Source organism: Castanea sativa, chromosome 12 (genome assembly GCF_040712315.1).
Source record: "Castanea sativa cultivar Marrone di Chiusa Pesio chromosome 12, ASM4071231v1".
Taxonomy (NCBI): domain Eukaryota; kingdom Viridiplantae; phylum Streptophyta; class Magnoliopsida; order Fagales; family Fagaceae; genus Castanea; species Castanea sativa.
In genome coordinates, this window is record NC_134024.1 from 42,870,060 (window position 1) to 42,878,773 (window position 8,714).

The following is an 8,714-nucleotide window of genomic DNA, read 5'->3' on the forward strand; positions in this document are numbered from 1 at the left end:
CCTATCTTTTTCATATAACCTTTAAATATTTATAAAATATACCTATATTGTAAAATAAAAAATAAAAAATTTTGGAGGGGCCAAGGACCCCCAAGCATGCACGTGGATCCGCCACTATTTATAGTAAAGGTTAGCATTGCCACTAGTTATAATAAAGGTCAGTATAAAATAAATTTGACATAGCAATATGGTCATAATGGGAAAAATCTCAACTAGATCAACCCCAACGGGTGATATTTAAGTCACCCCAATCCAAATAGTCCATTAACAAAGATTGAGATTACAAGTACAAGTAATGTTACCTAATTTCAAAGTAACTACCCATAGTAGAACCTACTCACCTGCTATCAAAGGCCAGCTCCAACCCAATTGGACTACTCTTAGCAGACTTCTTCGATATGCACAAACCTCCATTCCATGGTTGACTTCTCCAAATCAATTCTTGATTAATGTAGCTTAACTTTTCTGCTCCTTCACTTGAAACACCACAAAAAAAGTTAAATACATTTCAAGAATATAAAATATGATTATGTTCTTATATTAGTGGAAATAATTAAATATTTTTCAATTAACTCAAGAAATTGGTTCATAATATTCTTAATTTTATCTCTTTTTATTGACATATAATATAATTAAAGTCGATTCCTCAAATATTATAACCCAACATTTGTCGATTGTGTCAAAATAGTCTCTAATGCTTTAAATGTGTCATTTTAGCCTCTACGTATTAGCATTGTCAATATAGTTCTTATCATTAAGTGGTGGACGATAAGAGTTCAAGTAACTAATGATGATAATCATTTTTTTTTTTTTTTTTTTTGCAAAATGGACTTTTACGTGGAAGCCCATGTGACCTAAAAAAATTAAAAATCTCCATTCTGAAATACTTTCCTCAGCTTGGCCCAAATCCAACTCTCCTATTTCTTGATTAGGCTCATTGATTCCGAAACTCAACCAGCCTGTTCATAACTACGTTTGTTTTTTCAAACGAAAATCTATTTCTAAAGCTTACAGCTTTTCTCAACAAAACTCAAATCTCTTCTTTTTTTTCTTTTCTTTTTTTTTTTTCTTTTTTTTTTTTGTGAATTGTGGCACTTCCGAAGTGCCACTTAAAATATTTTGCACATTCCGTAATTTGGTCCGAGTCGGATGAAGACCAATATTAGTTTGTGTTATAAAATTTATAAAAGTAAGCATTGAGTGAGATCAACGAAAAAGAAAATGAGAGAGAAATGAAGGTCGAGAGAGTGGTGCAGTTAATTTATTGTTCTGATAATATTGGCGGTGGTTGGTGCAGTGCTACTCACAATAAAGAAGAAAACAAAGCACTCCAATGAGTTATGAGGCAGCTCCGGTGCCACTGTCAAATCTCTTCTCTATTTTAGTTGTTCACTTCTCCCTTTCTCCGCCCTTTTCGTCTTCCTCACTTTTTGGATATTGCTCAATATTTTCTATTGGTCATGTTGCTGTGATTGCTAGTGTTTTCTGAGTTGTCAGGGATTTTTTTTTTTTGGGTTTCTACTTTCTAGTAAGGATAACGGTGTATATTGAACTGGGTTCCCAAGCTCAAAATTTATTGTTTTTAGAAATGTTGGTGAAAATATTTTTGCAAGAAGTTAAGGTGACAGATTATTACCAATGGTTGAAAAAATGATATTACCGGTGGACCAAGGTTGTAACAAATAACAGTTTATAACTTAAAATTTGTTATAAAACTGTTGTAAACGTAGTATTCATTTACCTTTTAAAAAAAATTAATTGTGGTCAAGTGGTAGTCCATGGAGAAATCTAATGGAATAAAAAAATTATTTTCTCTTATCATTGTTAACCATGTCAGCTTTTTCCATCACTATTAACTTGTTATTGAAAGTTCATATTTAGACACTTGGTACAGGTTTTTAAAGATTTTAATCCAGATTAACGGAACGAAGTGATTAACTAAATCCAAATTAAATTGCAATATATAACCACTTACAAAACTTTCCAGTTATGCAATGTACATGTACTTGAGTGTCCAGCTCCTACTAGCAACAAACCACATTAGTTGTTTCCCTTCTTGGTCTCCAAACGCAAGTCGAGTACGCCAAACACAAGTCCAATCTCTCGAATACTCCAAGGCCTCTTGAAGGTTTCTAATGTATTTGTGGTTTTCCAACAATCCAAATCACTCAAGGCTGCGCCCAATATTTTGGTGAAGTTCTCCTCATAAAGTTGGTCAATGGGAGAGGGGATACAAGAACTTCCCTTTAAAAGGTACACTGGCCTCCTACCTTCGTTTTGGATCGATTAAGATTTTATTTTCGTGCATATAAGGGTTATAAATCAAAGGTTGGATGGCTGCACTCTAATTTCAAAACTAATATGAAACCTCTTTTGGGCAAGAGTGGACTAAGGAGTGAATTGCTCTGTGGCTCTATTCTTGTCTGCATGCTTGACAACCCGATTGACCAAATAACTTCATCTTCAGTTGACCAAATTCCTTAGAATCAACAACTTCAACTTTCAGCTCGTTCCTTCTTGAAAACCCAAAAGACCATAACTCAATTGACTTTCATGAAAAACAATTTGCAATTACCACAAAAATTTTAACACAAAATCTACGAGTCTTTTGGCTAAATATTGCAAAAAATGAAGTTTTTTGTTGTTATAGTCACTGTTCAAAGTTATTTGGTAAAATGAGGAAAGAGAATAAATTTCGGCAACAGCGTTGCCGAAATTGCATAAAAAAGTATGAGAGAGAAATAAATTTGCAGGTGATGGCAGGATTTGAATTTCGGTAATCCCATTACCGAAATTCCTGCTGCCCAAACCATTACCCGAGTGAGTGCCCAAATAAAAACAATTGTGGCAATGCCATTGACGAAAATGGGAAAAAAAAAAAAAAAAAAAAAACCAATTGAGGTGCCATTGCCGAAAATGAGAGAAAAGAAAAAAAAAAAAAAAAAAAACCAATTGAAGTGCCATTGCCGAAAATGGGAGAAAAGTTAAAAAAAAAAAAAAAAAAAAAAAAGTCAATTGTGGCAATGGCATTGCCGAAAATGGGGGAAAATATTTTTAAAAAAAAAATCAATTGTGGCAATGGCATTGCCGAAAATGGGGAAAAAAAGTAAAAAAAAAAAAAAAAAATCTATTGTGGCAATGGCATTGCCGAAAATAGGTGAGAAAAAAAAATTGTGGCAACCAAGTCACCGAAAATGGAGGGAAAAAAAATACTTCGTCCACAACATTTTTCACAACAAATTACAAGTGGTTAGTTGTTATTGGTTTAAATTTAAACTTAAGACTAAGATAACTTTTGTGCCTCAATAATAACAATCAGTAACAACCTGCCAGTTAGGATTTGTTGTAAAAATATTGTGAAAATATTGTAGACGTATCATTTCTCAAAAAAATCGTGGTGCCGAAATAGAAGGAAAAAAAAAGTGGCAAATTGTTTTTTTTTCCCTCTATTTCGGCAATGCAATTGCCACAAAACAATTTGCCACTTTTTTTTTTTTTTTTTTTCTATTTTGACACTACGATTTTTTTTAGAAATGATACATCCACAACATTTTTACAACAAATCCTAACTGGCAGGTTGTTACTGATTGTTATTATTGGGGCACAAAAGTTATCTTAGTATTAAGTTTAAATTTAAACCAATAACAACTAACCACTTGTAATTTGTTGTGAAAAATGTTGTGGACGAAGCATTTTTTTTCCCTCCATTTTCGATGACTTGGTTGCCACAATTTTTTTTTTCTCACCCATTTTCGGCAATGCCATTGCCACAATAGATTTTTTTTTTTTTTAACTTTTTTTTCCCATTTTCGGCAATGCCATTGCCACAATTGATTTTTTTTTTTTTTTTTATATTTTCCCCCATTTTCGGCAATGCCATTGCCACAATTTACTTTTTTTTTTTTTTTTTTTTTTACTTTTCTCCCATTTTCGACAATGGCACTTCAATTGGTTTTTTTTTTTTTTTTTTCTTCTCTCTCATTTTCGGCAATGGCACCTCAATTGGTTTTTTTTTTTTTTTTTTTTTTTTTTCCATTTTCGTCAATGGCATTGCCACAATTATTTTTATTTGGGCACTCACTCGGGTAATGGTTTGGGCAGCAGGAATTTCGGTAATGGGATTACCGAAATTCAAATCCTGCCATCACCTGCAAATTTATTTCTCTCTCATACTTTTTTATGCAATTTCGGCAACGCTGTTGCCGAAATTCATTCTCTTTCTTCATTTTGCCAAATAACTTTGAACAGTGGCTATAACAACAAAAAACTTCATTTTTTGCAATATTTAGCCAAAAGACTCCAAAATCTACCAATACTTAAATGATCCTAACAATTATTATTAATAACCAAGAACTTTCTACCCTTTTTTTATTTAATTCAATAGTTAAGGAATATAAATTTGAACTCTGAGTGCTTTGATGGATACATTAGGCTATACCAATCAATTGATTGAAGTACTTAAAAAATTATACTCAATTAACATTTCTTTTCAAAAGAGTCGTTCAAAATTAAAACATTACATCAAATGAGATTAGGGATGGCAATTTAAATCCGACCCGCGGATACCCGGTCTAGCCCGACCCTAATGGGCCGGGTTTTTCCCGGTCCGATAAAGAATAGGGTCGGGTATGGATTTAAAAAAAAAAAACCCGAAGCGGGTCCGGGTCGGGTCCGGGTTTTATCAAAAAAATCCATACCCGACCCGGAACCCGACCCGGATAAATACCCGGATAAATACCCGGTTAAATACCCGGTATATGAAATTACTAAAATACCCCTTATATATATATATATATTTTCTGATTTTGTAAGAAACCCTAATTCTCTACTCTCTACTCTCTCACACTCACACCAGCCACCTCTCACACTCAGCCCTGCGCCCCTGCCCTCTCGCCTCTCTCACACTCACAGCCAACCGCCCCCTTGCCTCGCCAGCACACAGCCCTCGCCTCGCCTCGCCAGCACACAGCCCTCGCCTCGCCTCTCTCACACTCACAGCCAGCCGCAGCTCTCGCCTCGCCTCGCCTCACGGCCTCGCCTTTCATCGTCATCATCGTCATCATCGTCACACCAACATCACCACCTTTCATCGTTATCATCGTCTCCATCTTCTTCTTCATCGTCATCCATCCCGAGGTTCGGTTTGTCTTCTTTTAATTGCATCTTTTATTTCCTTTTGTTTTTTCAGTTTTGGGTTTTGTCCGTTTGCTTTTAAGGTTAGTATCTTGATTAAGATCCTAATTATGCTTTTTTTTTTTAAAGATTAAGTTTGTTGATGGATTTGAATTTTAGGGCTTATGGGTATCCTTCTTTTTTGCCGATGTGATCACTTTGAGTTTGGGGTTTTGTTTGTTTCTTCACTTGGTAAAATGAAAATCCACATTTTGATTTGGGTTTTATTCCTCTTTTTTTTTTTTTAAGAAAAAAAAAAGAAAAAAGAAATGAGCTTTGAAGTGGGAATGGCTTTAGATTTACGATTTATATGTTGCATAATTGCATTATATATAATTTAATTTTGGCTATGACATGCTTGTCACTGATGATTATGAGCTAATTAGTCATAATAAATCAACGACAGTTACTTTGAGAATAGAAGCAGTTGATTTTGGCTAAAATCTTAGTTGGTTTGTGTAATACAAGGAGGTGCGGTTTAGATGTGTGAGAACTGGGAAGGTTTGTGATTGCAACGATTTTTTCCTTATCTCTCCATATTACATTTTGAGGTATTGTGTGTATCTGTGATTCATAAATAAGTGTCATTTTTGCCAATTAGCTCTCGCTTAGATGACACTTCCTTCCCTTGTAGAACCAAAGAGGACGGTGAGTTTGTGAGTTCAGGACTTATTGGGTGCGTGTGTAATTAACAATTTGGGATGAAAAGAAGTAGAAGAAGAGAATAAGTGTCATTTACAGTCTTGAAGAAACTTCTTCTGATCTAGTATGCAAGTAATTCATGTCACATGATTTTGTGTTTGTTGTGAATGCAAAGCCTAAATCGGAGATGGAAAACACAAACAAATCTAGTTCTTCCTCGCCGAGCGGCTCTCCCTTGAGAAACAAATCTAGTTCTTCCTCGCCAAGTGGCTCTCCCTTGAGAACCGAACGTTTTCCTTTGCCAGCTATGCGGCCTTCTTCACCATTTTCACGTTCACCCTCACCATTGTCGCCTGGCAGCTCACCCTCAGGATCACCATCACCTTTATGCCCATTAAACAACGAGTAAGCATTTGGAATTTGTAGTTAATTATGTTTAATTATATTTGGGTTGATAGAATTTGTGAATCTGTGTATTTATGAATTTGTGCGTATTAATCAATGAGTATGTCACATAATAAATTTAAGTATATTTGTTGTGATTCTAATTCCTAAACTTTTGAACCAATTAGGAGTCCAAAATCCCCAACGGTGGACTTAGGAGAAGACTTAGAGTTAGAGGAACAAGAAGGGGGAGGAGAAGGGGGAGAGGGAGAGGGAGAGGGAGAGGGAGAGCCTACAAATGAGGGCTTGGAGTTGGATACAACTAGAAAAAGAAAGACTACCTCAGATGTTTGGGATCATTTTACAAGGAAGAAAGTTGATGGAAAAATTAAAGCCCAATGTCATCATTGTAGCAAACTTTACTTGGGTGATTCTAGCCAAGGTACAACCCATTTACGTAATCATTTAGCAAGATGTCCACGGTTGAAGTTTAAAGATATAAGGGATATGCGACAACAAGTGTTAATTAAACAACAAAATAAGGTGGATGGAACTATGAGTTTAAATGCTTATCAATTTGATCAAGGCAAAGTGAGGAATAATCTTGCTCGTATGGTCATCCTACATGAATACCCCCTTTCAATAGTTGACCACATTGGATTTAGAGAATTTGTGGTTTCTCTTCAACCGTTGTTTAAACTTGTCACAAGAAATACTTTGAAGAGTGACATTCTTAAAATCTATGATAATGAGAGGGAGAAAGCTTTGAAGATGACGGACAAGAATGGAAGTAAGATGGCAATTACAACTGATATGTGGACTTCAAGTAACAAAAAGAGAGGGTTTATGGTCATTACCGCTCATTTTATTGATCATACTTGGACGTTGCAAAGCCGGGTTTTAAGGTAATTTTTTTATCTATAAATTGAATGTTAAAGACTTTACATTTAGAATGTTTATTGAGTTATGTTATAATTATTCCTATTATTTTTTTAGGTTTGTTTATGTTCCTTCTCCACACACAAAAGATGTCCTTGCTGATGTCCTTGTTGATTGCTTTTTAGAGTGGAATATTGATAGGAAGTTGTCTACAATAACCGTTGATAATTGTAGTACTAATGATGCTATGATAAGACTTCTCTTGAATAAGCTTGATACTAGTTCTCTCATGTTGGGTGGGTCTATGTTGCATATGAGATGTGCTGCACATATTTTGAATTTAATTGTTCAAGATGGATTGTCTCTTATTGGTGATGGTATTGAAAGGATTCGTAATAGTGTGATTTATTGGACTGGATCACCAAAAAGGAGGCAAAAATTTGAAGAAAATGCACGACAATTGCGTGTTCAATGCACCAAAGAGTTAGTCTTAGATTGTAAAACTCGTTGGAATTCAACTTACTTAATGCTTTCTACTGCATTGATTTATAAAGATGTTTTTCCTCGTTTGGCTAAACGTGAAACATCTTATTCTTCTTTGCCATATGATCATGATTGGGAGTTAGCTAAAGATATTTGTGGGAAGTTGGAGTTGTTTCATAGTGTGACTGAGTTTTTTTCAGGTCGTAAGTACCCCACAACTAATATGTATTTTACTTTGGTGTGTGAGTTGAAAATTGCATTGAATGAATGGAGTTTGTCTTCAAATGAGATGATAGCTACAATGGCAGAAAGCATGCTTGCTAAATTTAATTCTTATTGGGCTAATGTTAGTGTTGTTATGGCTGTTCTTTGCTATCTTAGATCCAAGATATAAGATGAAGTTATTGGAGTTTTATTATCCTAACATTTATGGTGATAATTCAAATTTGGAGATTGAAAAAATAAAGAATCTTTGTTATGATTTGCTTGATGAGTATGGAGATCTAGATGAGTCCCCTGCAAATAATGAAGGAAGTTCTCATATTCCTGCAAGTAGTGCTTCAAGCCCTGTGGCTCAAATGAAGTTTAGGTTGAGTGGGTCAATGTCATGTTTTGATTTATTTGTGAACAATAGTTCAAAGAAACATGGGAGTGCTAGAATGGAATTTGATTATTTCATTGATGAGGGAGTGTTGAAGAGAAGTGAAGATTTTGATATTTTGGGATGGTGGAAAAGTAATGGTCTCAAGTATCCTACTTTACAAAGGATTGCAAGAGACATTTTAGCCATTCCTGTCACAACTGTTGCTTCAGAATCTGCCTTTAGCACTAGTGGGAGGCTTTTAAGTCCACACCGTAGTAGGCTACATCCCAAGACTATAGAGGCAATGATGTGTGCTCAGAATTGGTTATGGAGTGAAATCAACGGTTAGTAATTGTCTAATTTTTATTTATAAAATCAAAATTGTATTTTTATATTTGCTTGTTACAAATTGATGAAGTTTATTCCATTTTTTAATTCCTTGTTGTTGTAGGTTCTTCAACTATGTCTGGTGATTGTGATTTTCAAACAATTCTTGATGATAAGGAGCCTAATGAAGAGGAAGGGAGTTGTGTCACAGTTGTGGACGATTAAACATTTTGTAATAATTTAG

General features: G+C 34.8%; 1 pseudogene; it reads left to right on the top strand.

Moving 5' to 3' along the window:
• Nucleotides 1–5,996: 5,996 nt before the first annotated feature.
• On the top strand, nucleotides 5,997–8,714 carry LOC142618476 (zinc finger BED domain-containing protein RICESLEEPER 2-like; annotated as a pseudogene).